Genomic DNA, 19845 nt, shown 5'->3' with positions numbered 1-19845 from the left:
TTTGACACCCATAAATATCTTGTCCAAATGTTCTTGTGCAAGTATTATTTGTTATATTTCAAGTCCTAGCTGCACGAGTTATGTCAATGGGCGGCGTTCTAGTGCCACAATTATAGATGGCAGAAGACCCTAAGTGCCACTCCACAGTGGCAGATTTACCGGCATTCCACAAGTCAGTTTGATGGGTTCGTCGTATTTCGACCAGTATTGGTTTTGAACACCCAGAGATGAGGAGCAAATAAGCAACCTCAACCACTAAACCTTGCAGCATTTGTATGCATAAACCTTAGAGGCATCAGTCTTAATCCCGATGGGATTCATACTCCGCGTTAGTCGACAACAATGCTTCTTGTTAAAATATATAGGTCTAAATTTGCTATTGTATTACGTTAAATTGCCGATATCAAGAGTTCATGCTTAGCATCTGTTATACACTTAAATACCCTTAAACTTAGTAGAAAACCCCAACATTTGCCATAACAGTTAAACAATAAATCTATCATTTTTGACCTTAAATACATAGAAATACCATATTTCTTCAAACAAAACATCAAAAAGAACATACATTTCTATACCATTAATAATTAAAGCAGTTAGCAGAATGGGTCTCTCATCAATTGAAATTTCATAGCAATTACCATATTCACTTGGCCATAAATTCATCTATTGTAGCTTGATAGCGTAAAAAAGTGAAGTCGTTCAATAATGTATTATGTTTAAAGGCGTACGCTAGAATTCCCTGTATATGAGATGGGCGAAAATTTTCCCAGTAACAGAATTTCTTTAAACTTCGGATATAGAAGGACAATCATCTAAGAAACAAAAAAATGCAATAAAAATCATAGGTCACCGGATTCGAAAAAGAGTTATCTGCCCTTGAAAACGTCATTTTTGAGGGAAATGCCGTTTTCAAGGGCAGATAACTCTTTGTCGATACCGGTGACCTATGATTTTTATTGCATTTTTTTGTTTCTTAGATGATTGTACTTCAATATCCAAAGTTTGAAGAAATTCTGTTATTGGGAAAACGTTCGCACCAAATTCTAGCATACGTCCTTAACACAAATGTCAAGTTGTAAATTTTGTATTTATGTTTACCAACATAACAATTGATCGCTGTTCTAATAATTTTTGTAAAGTAAGTATAATTGATTGGTGTTTTTATCGTCAAATGCATAAATGTTAAACTTCCAACACACCCTTTTAAGTCTAATAATCTAATGGTGATGACAATTTACAAATATATACTGTTCAGTGTTCATTATGATTGAAACGTTTCCTGCTCAATAAGAACATGTACAACGATAAGTATTAACACTGTCCTAGAATTTCGGGACATGGTGGGAATAAAAAGTGAGGGTTTGCGTACATATAACAGGTTAAAGCTCCATAGTGCCCGACTTGCGTCAATAATTTACCTAGCACAGGAGCTATTGTATTTAACGAAAGTCGTAATCACTTTTTGAAAAGGCATTTAAAAGAAGTCATATGTATCTGTGCGCAAATTGGTAAAATGTGAATGAACTTGTCTGGCACTAGAAAGTAGTTTTTTACGAAATAAGCAACCAGGATATGTTGACCTTGGTTCAATAGGAATTCAATTATGGCCGGGTTGATTCTTTTTGATATCACTCTTATCCGGCGCGATCGATATGGGTTGGAAGGTGCGCAGCTAGAGTTTGATTCTTTTACAGAATGGTTCTGACACCATACTAGAAGTATATGGATTTCTTAAATATATACTATAAATTGTTTCACAACAGTAATGTAGACAATATCAGTATATCGATATTGCTTGAACTATCATATTACTAGGTACCAGTATTTTATATATTAAATCTTTTTTTTTTCTGGTAGATTTAAGCTATTCTATATGGGACAGAGAAAATGCTTTGAAAGTAAAAAAAAAAATAAAAAATAAAAAACAAAATAGCGTCGACACTGTAAGACAGGGAGCAGGGAAATGTTTATTTGAGAACCACACGCGTCAAGAGATGTTAGCATTGTAGTGTTATGTTACCTTTATTAGTCATGGAGTAAATCTAAAAAATAACACGCCCAACCTGTTAGCATTGTCAGCAGATAAGGTATGACCGAACATTTGCAGGAAGTAATGGCACCAGTATCCTATGGACATACATGTTGCGGTATAATATGTCTAATAATAATAATAGTAGTAATAATAATAGTAATAATTGTTTCTACTAGTACTACTACTGCTACCACTACTACAACAACTACTACTACTGCTACTACTACTACTCTTATTATTATTAGTAGTAGTAGTATCAACAGCATCATCATCATTATTATTATTATTTTTATTATTATTATTATTATTATTATTATTATCATAATTATTATTATTAATATTATTATTGATATAATATAAAATCTAATTTCTTATGACTTCACAATCTCCTTATCGCAGTAAAATTTGTAAAAAGATTCTTTGAGAGATTGCAACCAAACAAAATAATGGCAGACACGGATATGAGCGGTAATGGAACACCCCTCACGACCCCTAGAACCGGCACAAGCGGGATACTATTATGGACTCCGTGATCCAAAAGGACCAAAAAAATTTAGCAACACGTGCATGGCGTATTACTACAACCAGACATTTCAAAAATATGTTTTTACAATTTGGCATAGCGTTCAGTAACATTTAATTTCGCTTTGTTTTAAATTAATCTTTTATGGCTAAATAAAGGCTGTGTGTTAATTTATTTTTTGTATTGTGTTCAATTTTCTCCAAAGGAGCTTCTAATGGGCATTTGATAGTTGTCACGATTTTCATAAATACACACAATCATTGACTAGTGTTTGCATATCTCTATTATGCGAAACACCCAGTAATTAGGAATAACCTTCAAGGTATTAGATACATTGCATGAGATACGCAAATAAAAATACGCTAACGTAATGAATAATCAATGGATCGTTCTAAATATACACATATGAGATCCCTTTTCCACTATGGAGGTTAGTATACCACAGCTTCGTCTTCCGGAGCAGTATTTGAAGCTTGCCGATATCATCTTATCATTGTAATGGTTTTATAATAGCTCGTCTGACATTAAATCTAATAGCCTTGTCTAAATATCATTCAAGCATACTAAGATGCATTTCCTTTTATATCATAAAAGTATATTTGGAAGCTGCCAGCGATTCCGTATTGCAACTGGGATACCAATCCTCACTAAAGAACGAAACAGATAATACTTGACGCGATGATCTTAAAGACGTGCTTGTAGCACGTCTTTTCACAATCTATATTCTAAAAAGAAGAGAAAACTTCCGCTTCCTCAAGGAGGCAGTATACTTTGTAACCAGGGTGGATTCAAATTATTGAACCGTGGTAACTTATTTCATTTCGTGTAATTTAATGTTCGTGTAATTTAATGTTTTAACTGCTACAATCTCAAGTTCGTTTATGTGGTATTATCCAAGTACAGTTTTTTTTTTCCACGTTTGATATACATGTTCCTCCAAAGTTATTTTATATTGAAAGAAGAATGAAAATACGGTTATTTAACACTTTTAAATGTATGTTGTTTTCACTGTTATCCGTAGAAGTCTGTGTAGTTGATATTCCTTTTAGAATGCGCGTTATCTTTCCAAATCAACCTTAAAATGTTTATGTCGCGGGGCTAGTTTTTCAACGGTAAACGCATTTTATCTCATTTTTATAGAACTATGTATGATAACGGGTCCTTCGACAACTTCAGTGCCATCCTCTTTATGACAAGAATGGAATATTAGGTGTATTTTATTAGCAGAACAGCAAACACTTTAACTGGTATACTATTTATCTTAACTTTTGAAGTAACCATGGTAACAGAGATGTTTAAAATATATTATGAATTATCTGGTTTTGTACCGTAGTTTCTTAGAAAAAATATCAGATAAATCTATCTTTCTAGTTTAATGTAGCTTCAAGGCATTTCATTTTCAAAGTAATTAATATGTTCGTTTTATTTGCATTTATTCAAACAAATATCAAATCTCTTGTTCTACGGAAAAATCTTTGTGCTTACAATTATTAGTCTTGTGAAAAGTGTTGAGACATAGATAAAAAGCTGAATTTGTGTTCCTTTCATAGACCAGTGTCAGCGCTTTTAAATTTTACTTTTAGATATATAGGTCACGAGCCTCGTTTCCATGGTAACATTAACTTGGTTCAAGATATCACTATTGTCTACTGAAATATGAACAATTTTTAGAGCATGGTTTTAGTATAATATAAGAACCAAATTATCAATGGACGCGGAAACATTATGTAGTACAAATAAACCGACCAAATCTTTATTTGAAAATAAGTAACCTTAGCATCCAGCTATTTTCCAAATAACATCAGTTATCATCCATTTTCTTACATTTGCTTACATTCTGCATGACATTTCAATATAAGTCCATGAAAGCCGCTAAATACTAATCATTATTCAAAGCAAAAGACTCATAAAAATATTTGAGCAAATAATAGCTGTTTTAGAATTAGCTCAAATAAAATAAAATGCTCAGAATTGCGTACTTTCAAGATAAAATGTATCAATTTTGCGCGGTATCTGACACGTAACGTCGTGACGTCGATGACGTCATTTTAGCGCAACAATGTTTTGTAGCGTTCCAGTGGTAATTAATTCATTATTTCAAAATTGTTTTACCATTAAGCATCAAAACGGACACAGGTTAATGATTTTGTTTCAGAAGAATGAATTTACAAACACATTGATTTTGTCGTAAACGTTGTCGTAAATCCTCACGTTGGTTTCCGTTTGGGCATGCTCACATACAAATATTAAGGTATACTACCTCCTAAAGTGATTCCATTATAAAACACATTTGTTGATACATACGTGAAGGTCTCACATCACTGAAAAAAATGTCGTTTAAAAATGTCGCTGCGTAAAAATGTTGTTGTAGTTACCTGTCAAAAGTAAGATGCAAAGTTTTGAAAAAAAATAAGAAAAAGAAAACAACTAAAAATGAAGTCCGACAAATTTTCATTTCACCATTGACTTAATAAAGCATGAGATAGTGTACCCTTTTTGTTTGCCCTCTATTTCGCCTTTATTTAAGTTGTATAAGTTGTATTTAGTTTTGTCTCTAGTTATATTACATCTGGATTACTGCAATGTCATACTGTATGGTGTAGTTACCGGTGAGGTGCTTAAGATGCAACCTTCACAAAACATTTGTGCAAAACTTGTACTTAACAGGAGGAAATTTGACAGTGTCAAACAAGCATTGCATGAATTACATTGGTTGCCGGTGAAAGCAATGATTGAATTTAAGATCCTTTCTTTCATGTATATCTGTCACATTGGCAGAGCACCTATGTATTTAACAGAAAAGCTTACAGAGTATGTTCCGAGTAGACAAGGTTTGAGCTCGTCAGAAAATTCTGAATGTCGTTATGTTGTTCCAAACATCAAGTGAAAAACATTCATTGATAGATGTTTCTGTGCTATTGGTCCAAAACTGTGGAATGAACTGCCGTTAATATTACGCAAAAGTGAATCACTTGATACATTCAAACAAGAAACTGTATTTTAGAGACTTTATGGCATTAGTTTAAATATTTTGATAATTGTTTTAAATGCGATAGCAGCAGGTGTTAGTTTTTAAATTTTTGCGAGTTATTTCATTTTTTCATTTATATTTTTAGGGCTTGTTAAAATGTACAACACCATTGAATATGTCATTGTATAGAAATAGGTGTTTAATCAAATTAATCAGTTTCAGTTATTATACAAAATGGCTTATTAAATGATAAAAGCGGAGATAATGACGATTTCATATTATATGTGTTGGAACAACATCCAATTTCACTTCTATCTCATAAAAGTATATCGTTATTTAAAACTTTGTCTGGAGTCTTGAATTACTTGATATAGTTACTAAAAGGCTTCCATATCTAATTGTATCAAAGTCAGTCTGTATTGTGTTATATGATCTTCGCTTTGAAGCATTTATTCTTTAGGTTTGGTAAAATGATAGCTAAGACAACAATTTGGCAAACAATATTACATTGAACATGTTAATAATGTGTCTGTCGAGACAATTATGCCATTCCTTGAAACCGAATCATCATAAAGGTCTATGCTTTATAGAGGATTCTTGCATAAAAACTACTTTTTTTCACTGGATCCGCCCATGTATTAACGGAAGAAAAGTGTTGTGCAAACAAGGCAATTCACGTGCTGTTAAAACACGATTTTTTTTTTTTGAAATGCTTTCCCAGTGACGTAAATGTATTTCTGCGCAGACTGACATCTGGTATCTGCGTCTTGTTTCTTTCATAAAAACCTCTTCTTAAAGCATAAAAGATGCAATCTAAGCCATAAAATGTTTTGTTGTATCGGTAACTAACGCCAAATGCGCTGCCCCCAACAATGTTCGTACTCGTTTCGTCCCTTGTTTACTCCCCTTTTAGAACTCGGCGTCGATTCAGATTTTGTAGACAACCGTGAATGTTAAAGAATCGCTTGTAACCTGTGCGATTCTTTGTTTTTAGGAATCATATTTATAATTTTGGTAAGTATTAGTCAGTATGTTTTTACCTAATTTCTCGAAGAATTTATATAAACAGCTTGGAAGCTTGACACTACGTTCTTACTCATCCGTACTCCAACTGTGTCCGTACTCAATATAACTCGAATTTAAAGTTATCATTCTTGAAATTGTGCTCGAATGCACCAAATTGTGAAGTGATATGAACAATTATTGGTAATTGTATGTTTGTAATAACGAGAGATAAAAAAATCGTTTAAAAACCTTCAGGATGTGCTTTTGATAGTGTTGTTTATTTCTGAGGGAACGGAAAAAACTGTTACGGAAATATTTAAAAAATGTTACCGTTTCTCAAGAAACAAACAAAATGGTAAATAAAAAATAGGCATACCGGGGTAAAAATCGTTCCAAGTCATATCCACATTTTAGTGAAAACACATTACATAAAATACGGTCGTTTTACTCTTCTATCTGTATGCAAGAATTTAGCGACAATTATAAAAGTTTGTTTTCGGTTTTTGTTTCATAACATCCCGCGGGACTTCTCGATTAATCAAAGAAATGTGTTATCCTATTGTTAGTGATGAAGTAACACAATCCCTTCTCATTCATGACGGTTTGTTGCTGGCAACTTTTTATTCTGTGTAAGGATTAAATTATTTAATACGCATGTCTCTTTTTGTATTACATTCGAAAGTGTGCAGTTGTTTTCTTTCTTGTTTTAGTGACCGTATGATAGTTCCGCGAGACACATCTTTCTCAAATAATGTGCTGTTATGTTGTTCGTCAAGAAGCAAATTCACAATTTCTTCATTTCAGACCGCTAATTTTTACATGTCTAAACTATTTTTATACTTCGATTTTTGTTACAGGAGTCAATGTGGTAAAATGTTTGTAGGGTATTTACTGACCGTTTGTCGTCTAATTCTGTAGACATTCGTTTTGTACAAATACTGTATGCACTTGTTTTTCTTAATAAACTAAAAGTAGAAAAGGGATTAGGTCGCTCACCCGACTCACAAATGTGAGGTGTTGGTTGGGTGTCGCGTAAGAAGTCACGGCCTTATATTGTCACCCTACATTAATAGACGCATTAGTGACTGCATTTATTCATAAGAAGCGGACACAGAAGTGATACAACTTTCTGTTCTTGACAGGGGGTCCTAAATAAAGTTTGTACATAATGCTAAACCTGGTTTTTAGAAGGGTTTTAGGTTTGGTGTTACAGCTTTGAGGCATAAAAGGGGATTAAACGCTAAAGGGAGTACTCTCCATGATTTTACCAGTTTGTCGATAATAAATAAAGAAAATAAATGATTGATTACGGACTGTAACAGGAAAACATGACTGCTGTGATAATTGAAGTGAATTACTTCAGCCTAAAACAAACCTCGTTATCATTGCTGGACACGATTTATTCTGCTTTTGCGACCAGTGTAGATCAAGATCTGCACTGTTCGCCATTCAGTCAATATCTTTTTGGTAAGCACCCCTTTTGACAGTACTGTTATTGGTACTATCCAAATTGAAAGATAGACAAGTTTATTATATAAATATAGCAGGGTAAGGGTTAACGCTGTGAACCCGTTAAGACAATTGTAATTTCCATGCAGTTGCATTCTCGTATTTGGCTTCGGCACACTTCGGACGTTCATGTAGATCATACGTCGAGCAGATGGCTTCCCTTTCTTGTCGTAAATGCCGAACTTGCCTACAGAGAAGAAGAAACCAAACGAAAATGTCCGACCGCTATTACGAATCCACAGACTTTAGTGGGAAAGGTGTTGGGATGTTGACGTTTAAACACAGAAAACACTTTTTCTTGCAAAATATTAAACAACAGATTATGATGCAATTTCAACTTAATAAGTAGTCACTGTTCAGAAATGTTTTATTTAAACGATTGTGAATCAACTAATACCCTTCTTTAAAAACATTCAACCGTGTCAGTCCATTAAACTTACTGTCGACAAATATTACGCCTAAATCATGCATGCCATATACGGCCCATTGTTAGGAAACATGATATACTGGATTTTTAAAGTTACTCGCAACAATAACGGGGACTTACGACTTTATAACTTATTAGAATTACATTTGCTGACAACAGCAGCGAAATACCTCTAAAGAGTAAACAAAATACATGAAAACACCTGGAACACTTTTCTTACGCTTAAATGTAGGATCTGTTGTTTCAGGCCTGTATGACAGAATCATTCTCATGAAACTTCATGTTTACAAACTTTGCCATAAAATGTTGGAGAATAATTTCTTATAACTTCTTCCTCGGTGTACATTGTAATGTAGAACATCGTATTCATGAAATCGTATTCAACGTTACCTTAAGCATTTGTCGTTAATATTTGTTTCGCTCATTCACAAACTGATGCATTGTGTCAGGCTAACTGATCGAACTTCAAAGCCAATTTTTTACCCTTTAACGGTTTAATATGTGTGTCTGGCCAAAATCGGTTTCTTCAAAATTCAAAAAAAAGCAGAGACAATTTAACATGATGTTCAACTATATCAATAATTATACCACTTACCATGTTGAACTTAATATGTATGTCCCATTAAGTAGTCCCATATTATACACAGTATGTCTGTTGTGGTAAGTATTAGCTAAGAACTAGAAATGATTTACATTTGTTGAAAAAGCAAATTGTTTGTAAGAGGGATCGAGCATTATTTTTGGCCTTAAGTTCTATATTTATTTCCAGTTAGATTCGGTCAAAAAACCACACCATGGTTATTTCTTCAATTTTCTAGTATGCAAAGAGGATTTCCGCCTGATAAAATGTATCACGACAAAAATGGATTAATGTACATATTTCAAATTGTTTAACATTTGTTTATTGTTTCAGCATCAATTTCTGCACCGAGAGACAAAAACGTGAACAAAATTAACTGTGTAGACAAAAATGAATATTTACCTTATCTTTTCCATAATGTTGACGTTCATGTTGTATAAACCGTAAAAGGAAAGGCGCAAACTGTACGATAACGCTTTTAAATAAATGGAAAGGAAATATAACGTAAACATAAAATTCGAAATTTTTTTCTCGCAGTTAATGCTAGCACAATTCATGGTTTTACCAATCATATTCCGTCATTCTTTTCAAAAAACACATGAATAATTTAATTTCCAATACATCTCCGTAACGAAGACATACATATTTTATGCTGGAACATAAGGCAATTTATGAAAATTAAATACATTTTATTGGTTAATTTGTGAAAAAGCCAATGCATTTTAAAATGCTATGTAAATGTATTTCCTATACGATTGCTTTCACTGTATTTAACGCACAATTCTTCTTGACAAGGCAAAGTAAGATTGGCTTAGAGTTGAAAGTATTACTGAAATGAGTTTACACATCTTTAGTTGTTTGATTAGCTACTTTGTCTTCAGATCTATGTCATTCCACGGCTTACCTTTCCGGTGGCGTGTCTAATTCTTCATTATCTTAGAGAAGGCTTTAACGGGAAAATATGATGGCTGTATTCTGTGACAACTTGACAATTATAATAACAGAATATGAATGGATATCGTTTTTCATTACCTGGATACCAAGGTAATTACGTCAGATACACAATTACAACAAACATTGTGAAATTTATTTTTGGAAAATATCTTTGTTTTATCTAACCTGCATTTTTTTTTCAAATATAGAAATATAGCCTCTCCCACTTCTGTAAAACTGTTAGGTTTGTTTCTAGTGCAAGTTCAATGTATACCGCAAAGCAATAGTGCACGAAGTATAAAATTCCAAGATGAAAATTCACTTGATTGGGAGTTAACAAAATGAATGAATACAGTAAATGATTCACAGACTAAGCTCTTTAGAAGTTGCTAAGCCCTCATTCTTTTGCGTTCTTAGTAGTAAGCAGAGTCATAATATTAATTAAATTATATTCAATCCAAAGAGGTGTATATGAATGGTTCTACCTTGTTATTGACGATTCGGAATCTCAATTATAAGAATGACACGGGATTTGATAAAATAAGACAAAACATGAAACATATTGTTCCCTCCAGTATGTTTTAGGCTATTTGTATAATCTTGTTAGTTTCATTTACAGAATGTTTAAAAAAATATACACACTATAATCAAAGTAGTAGTAAGTTCAGGGTTAGAATTATTAAGTAAATCAATATGAAATTAATGGTGGTTGTCATTTCAGAATGCCAGAAAGAATGGCAATAGATAGGTCAGTAACTAGAATTGACGAGAAACAAACACGACGAAATGTGCACAGGGACATTTTTAGATTAAAGATTAAAACCAATTTACTCTTGTTAAAATTAAAAGAGCATGTTTTTTAATTTGCGCTGTCTCTCAATATTGTTGAAAAAATTCGTGTAATGAATTTGATACACTTGGTAGTTCGTATGAAAAGAGCGCATCTGTATGACTCTGTGGAATTAAATCTGCCATTTATGATATTCACATTATTCTTAACACCCTGATATTGACTGTAGAGTCGCTTTTTTATTTCGTTATTGATTGAAATTGTTTTGGGGTTAATTGTATCATTTTCCCAAGAGACATATAACCTGTGAAATGAAGTGAAACAATCCTCAAATAAGATTTAGACAGGTTCAGTTACTTTGGTCGCAGTAATTAAAGATAAAATCGAAGCGAACACATGCCTTCTGAATCAGTGACACAATTATCTCCCTTCCCTTTAACTAGATTTTTTTAATCGCACAATAAAATGATACTTATATTATGTAACTCGTAACATTGCCATTGAACAACAAGAAAACATACTGCTAAAAAGAGTATGCAGATTAAACCAACAATTCTTTAATGTTTATATGTCCGGCTTCAGTAAGACTGGCATCAGTCATTAAAGTATTTTTAAAATGAACCAGTCTGCCATAAAATCCCCTTTACTTTCTGAACTTTTGTTCTCAATCTTTGTTGCGATAAGTCACAAAAAGGGGAAGCCACATATTGGGCATATTGATATATTTTTTATGAAGTGGAATGGAGCATGTTTAATCTCAATAGACTTTGTATAAGTTTAGGTTTTAGGTCAATATTTCATTTCTATACCATTACATATTGTTCGAGGGCAACTGTTCGAAACCTATGTCAAACACCACCAGTAAACGGAGTAAATTGTGTTTCCCGGAATTCTGCTTAAAGTGTTTTAGGACCTTTGGCTGCGTTTTGCCTCAATACATGGCTTGTAAGGACACGTTTTAGTGTATACACTCACAGTTGTGTTGAGCAGCTACCCAAGGGAGCAACAAGATTTTTGCATAAGGCCGGCTAATGCTTAAGGCAAGTTAAAATGGCTGTTTACGGGAAGCTGTGGACTAATACAGGTGACTTCTAAGGCATCTTTAACTGTAAGGCTTATCAGCAGTCACAACATAAATGCTGAATGTAAGTTAAAAGATGGTGTTTATTCCAAGACCAAGACGCTCTCAAATAAATGTGATTTCGTAAAAATGTACGATCTGTCAATTTAAAGCTAACAAACGTATATTCTGAAGAAATCTCTACTTGCGTCGTGGGGAGACTAAGTGACTTTATATTGAAAAAGGATACACATTGGATCGATTAGTGCTGATAACTTTCAATACTTCTATACAGAAACCTAGAGGAGACTGTAAATCTTACATTATCAAAACTTCTCCAGGGTGACAAGACGTGATATAAACCTTAATGCCCCCATTATTTAAAAAGAAAGCAACAACATATTGTTTCTCGTTTTACAATTGATCCTCCTTCAACGACTTGACAACAACAAAAAAAAAAAACACTTATAATAAATCTGGTCAATTCTTAATTGCCTTCTCGTTTATTTATGTTTATTTTCAGGTTCTTTTTTAAATAACGTAGGCAAAAGACGAATACTCAACGTGCATTTTGGTATGCTATAATTAATGATATGCCACACTGTCGCTGACTTAGCGGCCAACTCCAGCCAGTCTGTTGCATGTTAAAGTAATATTATATATATACCAGAACTCGTACGTTTTGTATAAAACAAGTATTGTCAATAAATTCTACTTTCTTTCAATTTGTGAATACTAGAACAAAGCACTGCGTTCGTTATTTTGAAAATCAAATATTGTCAATAATTGATTGCAATTTAATATCCTCAAAGGACAATTGTTCTAGGGAAGACATTGGATGCTGTTCATGCAATTTATAATGAATGACTTTAAACAACTGTACTTAAACATTAAAGTGTAGACTTTCAGTTTAGTAATCATTATTTTGTACCAGTTTACTAGTGCACTGGTTGTTCTAGCTTTTTGAAATTCGAAGAACCGCAAATAATGGTCGCAGTTTTTAACCTCTAACCTGCTAAATTTCTATAACGGACTGGTCCATCATTCAGTTTGGGCAGTACCATTTATTATTTGAAGGGGAGTTTACTGAAAATGTACTGACTCAATAGCGAACACTGCACTGGTCGCAAAGGCAAAAACACTTGCCGCCAGCAGGCTAAAGGTTAATCAACAACTGAATATAAAAGCTATGTAAAATGTTGGGTATTTAACCGCTTGGGATCATTTTCTTTATAATCGGAGGGTTTAAATATAAAATAAAAATAATTGTTTTCCCAATATATATGTTCTTTGTATTATCAGCCATAGCTCAAACTCACGTGAATCCTTTCTGTAATATTAAGCTTGTATTAATGGTAGAGGCATTTTTCTTTTTCTTTAATCCAAAACTTCTTTCTGCACTGTAAATTTATTGCACAAATGCATTATTGGTATCTGTTGTATACCGAAATTTCCTACATCTTCTTTCCTTTACCAAGGTATGTAGTTATTAATAGATATAATTATCTCAAACATTCCTTTATTACTGTTTATAGAATATAATTAAATGTAAAAAATACATACTGTTAGATAATTTTTGATAATTTAAAGAATATTCAAATTCTACAAAAGTAGGTATTCCTATTGGAAATGTGTCCTTGTTTTGAAAACTTGCGTCATCTTTGTCTCCCTTTAAAAATGTTAGGTCTTTAGAATATATTTCCTACTGTACATATTGTACTGGCGCCACCAAGGTGTACCAGAAGGAACATGAGACTTTATTTGTTGTGTACACTGTCATAAGATCATAAGATACATTTGTATGTATCAAATTCTCTATGGTGTCTACGACTCTTTGGGGGAATATTCACTAAAGGAGCTGTTGAACCAATGTTTATAGATTCCATAATAATTTGAAAATGAATATTGAAATATTTAACGTCTCCAAATGTTAAAACAATTAAATGTTGACTCAACTACATTAGTTTAACCGAAAAACATTTTTGTTCTTAATTCTTTTATTCAGTTCTGATTCTGTTTGATGTTGGAAATGTTTTATGTTGAAAAATTTTGAGTTGTTTTCTGAACGCCAAAACCACCATTTTTGTATGATATTTTTGTTTATGAATCCTACATATCAATTTAAAAAGCATTCTGAATCCGCTTGAGACAACCTAAAAGGAAACATCTTTATTACAAAAGGCACAGCTTTTATCTAGCCCTTTTTTAAATGGGAAACTGAACCAGTAATGTCCGAGACGTGACTCTAAATGTATCTTTTACAAGTTCTTATTCAAAGACAAACACTTGTTTTATGCTCTATTAAGAGCAAGAAATTCTGCATATAATCGCAAACAAATATTGTTGGAAATCCGAGGACAGTAACATGTTCTGGTGTACTCAAAAACACTCATGAAAATTAGAGAATTATTCGAAAAAACCCGCCTTTTCCCAGAATAAGAAAGACATTTTTAAAGTTTATTTACCAGCAAACACCTAAAATTGATATAAGCAGCACAACCAACTGAGAAATGAATATATGAAAATAAACGTCAGCCTTATTGAACTTGTCCATCTTCCAGTTTGATAGTACTATTATCTGTTTAAAGGGATGATTACCAAAAACATACTGACTAATAGTGAACAGTGAAGATCATGATCAGACTGCACGGATGTGCAAGCTGATCATGATCTACACTGGTCGCAAAGGCAGAACCAATCGTGTCCAGCATGGTAAGGGTTTAAGTGACATTATCAACTACATGTACATACCTACAATTGTAAACGAGCACATAACCAAATGCATATTGTTTAATATATCTAATAAAAAGACTAAGTAAAATCTCATTTACTACTACTACTACTGCTACTACTTATTAGTATTATTATATAAGTATTAATTATATTACTATTGTACTTCGATATTTATTTTGAAATATGAGCAGTCAAGACTTTTAAAAAAATACTTGAATTCCTATTTACAAAATATCATGTACCAGTAATTAACGTATTATTTGTGCGTTTTCAAAACGATTGCCAGTCTTTTTATAATTATCTTAATAAAGACATGGAAATTATTAAGCGTACAAGAAGACAATAGATCTATCGAAACGACAATTTTATCAAAAAAAAAAAAAAAGAAAAAAAAAAAAAAAAAAAAATCGGACAAAATTGAATTTTCCACTATCATTATTTGTTTGTTTGTTTGTTTTGGGTTTAACGCCGTTTTTCAACAGTATTTCAGTCATGTAACGGCGGGCAGCTAACCTAACCAGTGTTCCTGGATTCTGTACCAGTACAAACCTATTCTCCGCAAGTAACTGCCAACTTCCCCACATGAATCAGAGGTGGAGGACTAATGATTGTGTCTGAAATCATTAGTTTCTCATATGGTTGGAATCCATGTCCAAGATGAATCCGTGTCCAAGATGATGGACAAGGGACAATTTATTCGAAAGTCAACAAATGACGAAGTTTTCTTAATTGCAAAAAAATATACGACCCTTGATACGCGATTTAACATTATACCCAGTATTTTCCAAATTTAAGTAAACAAAACCATATCAAACTTAATTATCAGTGTATGTATATTGTACATTTATTATAAAAACTACCCTTAGGAATAATCTGCCCAAGACACGTCAGCAGATATGAGCTATCATCTAGATACACTTAAGTCTGTTTTAAATTGACTGAGTGTATATTTTGCACGAAATCACACACCAGTCTTTAAATAAGACTCTTAAGAGTCCTTTACGCTCAGGAAATTTTACAATCACATATTTGTGTACAAAAAGGATGAAGTAAAACAAAACCATAATTAAGAAATAATTTATAGCAAAAGAGTGTTTTAACACTATTTATGCACGATGGGCAGTTATACGTCGGGCGAAATAATTCCACGACAGCGCAGCCCGAGTGAAATTATTTGTACGACGTATTACCTCCAGAGTGTATAAATAGTGTTAAACACGGTTTTGCTATAAATTATTTCGATTCTAATATAGCCTTAATCTAAAACAGTAGATGAAATATAGTAGCGCTCTTTCTTGGTCACAACAAAAACATTGACGTCACCGCACGTTAACGTGACGTCATTCTAGCGTTTTAACAGAGACAAGTATATTAGAATATCTATTTTGAATCGCTTGAAATATATTCCATATCATCCTCGTGGGTTGTATTATTTATATAATATCTTGTAAGAAAAAAACAAACAAAAGAAACATTCTCATATAAAGATCGGGTTAAGCTCCCACCTTTCCAGCTCTAACTATTATGTTGGTTCTCTTTTATGGGAGGAAGTCTCAGAACTTTTTGAAAAGGCATCAAGTTCCCAGACAAATAAAATACTTTTGTATAGTTATTTTGTTAATTACTTGTTAATGCCCTAGTTTTATGAGTTTTGTAAGACAATCACATGAATTGTCTTGAAATAAACGCAATACCACTAAAGGTCTTTAAAATTGTCTCATAAATGGCAATTATTTCATTCTTGCAACCATTCTGAGTTCGTCGCAGGTACGAAAAAGGATTCGGCACTAATGACGGAATCCTGAAATTTGAGATGGCAATTACTTCATTCTTGCAACCATTCTGGGTTCGTCGCAAGTACGAAAAAGGATTCGGCACTAATGACGGAATCCTGAAATTTGAGACGGCAATAACTTCATTCTTGCAATCATTCTGAGTTCGTCGCAAGTACGAAAAAGGATTCGGCACTAATGACGGAGTCCTGAAATTTGAGACGACAGTTTTTTGCCGGATGATAACAGGAAATGAGACTAATGGATACATGGAAGAATAAAAGAATGAATGAATGAAAATATGATATGGAGTCTCCGTTTTCCTGTGGGGTTTGAGTCCAAGAATGTCAGCTTATCAAACCAGTGAATTTATCACTGAGCAATAGAGGACTCACATAAATTTTTGTTTACATCAATACTCTTATTTACACTAGCCATTATTAGGTAATGTGACATTTTATAATTATTTTCATTGCTTTTAAGTATTATTATACCAGATTTATATAGCGCCCTTTTCATAATAAACACGTTCAAAGGCACTTTCCTTTTAAGTCCTAATGCCGTTATACCTTGGGTATCCGAAGAGAATTAATTTCTGTTTACATCCTCTATCATACCGATAGGTTCATACCTCCGCAAGATATTCTCTTATATGGTACAGCACTCCTTGAGGTGTTTTGTAACCTATTCGTGATAGCTTCAAGTAGGCCTTGCGCTCCAACAACAGGTCCTAGGCAGCTGAAACGGTGTTTACAACCTTATACACTATCAAGTTTTACATTCAAGCAATTTATACAACAATTACCAAACATTACGAAGATCGGTAGCACTGATAAGCAGCTGATAGTAACAGATTTATGAATGGGAAATGAATCAGTATAAATAAATATAATTATAAAAAGGACCTCTGTCTTCCGTTAACTTTTTTGTTGTACATTAAGGAGGTAGGTTACCTTGTTACAAGGGTAAATTCAAGTTAGTTTAACCGCAACATGTTTTTGTATTTCGTGTAATATGATGTTTTAACTGCTACAATCTCAATTTCGTTTGTCTCTGTCCCTTCAAGTTCAATTTTTATCTAGGTTTGAAGAACATGACCCTCTAAAGATATTTCATATTAAAAAAAGAAGGAAAATACGGATATTTAACACTTTTCAGCGTATTTTAGTTTCATTGATATTCGTAGAAGTCTGCATAAATATTAATTTTCCTAGTATGCACGTTAGCTTTCTAATATAAGCTTTAAATGCATATGTCGCGGGGCTCGTGTTTCCATGGTAACGCATTTTCTCTCATTTTTAAACAACTATGTATAAAAATAGGGGTTTTCGACCGCCTAAGTGGCATTCTGTTAATGACTAACATGGAATATTTGGGAAATATTAGAAGCAACATACCATGCACTTTACATGGTACCCTAGTTTTCTTAAAGTTTACAGTAACCATGGCAACATAGATGTTTAAAATAGCTTATATCTTACTTTTTGTCGTAATTTCTTATAAAAAAAATATTGAATAAGATTATCTTTCTAGTTACTGTAGCTTTAAAACATATTATTTCTAACGTAAGTTATATTTTCTTGTTATTTGCATTTATTCAAACAAATTTTACAGCTTAGAATACATACGGCAGTACCCCTCGCCTGGCATTTTTCATGGAAAAATCGTTCAGCATGCTGATATTATTCTTATGGATATTGTTGAAATGAAAATAAAAAGCCGAAGTTGTGTTTCTTAAATAGACCAGTGTCAACGCTTTTGAATTTTACATTTAGATACATAGGTCACGGGCTTCGTTTCCATGGTAACATCAATTAAATTTAAGGAATCACATTTTTCTACTGAAAATTGAACAGTTTTAGATCTTATTTTTAATATATAAGTAACAAATTATCAATGGAACCTGAAAAATAGGTAATACAAATCAAACTGCTAGATTTTTTATTTGAAAATGGCCGTTACAAGTAACCTTTCATCCAACTATATTCCAAATAACATTGGTTACCATCATCCATTTTCTTACAATCCGCATAACGTTTCAATATAACTACATAAAAGAAGCAAAATATTGATGATTATTCAGAGCAAAAGATTCATAACAAATATTTCAGCAAATATTTGTTATTTGAAGATAGTTAAAATAAAGAAAATGCACAGAAATACGTACTTTCAAGATAAAAGCTATTAATTTTGCGCGGTAACTGACACGTAACGTCATGACGTCAATGACGTCATTTTAAGGCAACATTGTTTTGAAGCGTTTCTGCGGCGATTGATTCATTATTTCTGCATTATTAAACCATAAAGTAACAGATCGGAGGCAGGTTCATGATTTGTTTTCAGGAGAATGAATATACAAACACATTTAATTTGTCGTAAACGTCGTCGTAAATCGTCACGTTAACTTCCGGTTGGACATGCGCACATACAAATATGAAGGTAACCTACCTCCTTAAGTCATTGAGTCATCGTTTTTGGGTGGAATTATTTGACCCTCACTTTGAAAAACCTGTACAAACAGTTAATTAACCATGTTACATGTTAACTGCTTGTCTGATTTAGTATATCCGCCATTAAGGATAAAATAACTGTAGCAAAAATGATTTAGAAATGTATGGTACAGTTTGTCGTGTTTTTCTCCCGACCGCAGGCCGGTATTGATTTTTGGTTGCGGGTTTACCCGCTACCAAAGTTAAGTGTAATTCTGACAATCATATAGCATCTTTATTTGATTCCAAATGACATCCAAAGGATGTTCATGTGCTACACAAAATAGTCCCATTCATGAACAATGCAAATTAATTATCAATGATCAAGCAGTTCTGATTCAATCTGTATCCATTCATAGATTGTTGAAGATTATATAAGATCTATCAATGATAAGGTTTTCCAGCCCATAGTTACACTACAAGCTAGGTCAGACAGAGTTTATCTTAGATATGAGGCACATTTGTATTTGTTTTTCATTCATGTATATTTATAGGTTGCTATTTAAATAGAAAATAAATCTAACAAAACCCGCAACCACCAGACATCTCAAGGCTTTGATTTCTTTACTGTTTATATCTGTGGTGGAGGTCATTTAACATCTGATTAAACTGTACATTTTGATTGGTGGATGAAATATTCCACAGGTTTCCGAATGGAATAGATAATATTTTCTTAAGGGGTGTGCAGGTGCTCTGAGCTGTATTGTTAGACACTACAATCTGTTGCAAGGCTCCTGTGGAAATAGCGTGTAAAACGTCATAAACCTGAATCCCCTGCGGCAGAGTTCTGATATGGAGTGATCTCCCGTAAACGATTTACAGTTAACTCGTCCCCTAGTCAACTCGTCCCATTTTGGTCATTTCGTATCCCTTGACGATTTCAAAAATGGTCATTTCGCCCCCCACTGTTCCGCCCTTCCTCATTAGTCTTATTTTGTTGTCAAAGTTTCGTTCAATGCACATTTCAAGCTACGAAACGTGCATGCACTCTTACACAGATCAGGTAATTATAAAGCGAAAC

Source organism: Mercenaria mercenaria, chromosome 18, assembly GCF_021730395.1.
Source record: "Mercenaria mercenaria strain notata chromosome 18, MADL_Memer_1, whole genome shotgun sequence".
NCBI classification, from domain to species: Eukaryota; Metazoa; Mollusca; class Bivalvia; order Venerida; family Veneridae; genus Mercenaria; species Mercenaria mercenaria.
Note: the sequence above shows the minus strand (reverse complement) of the source record.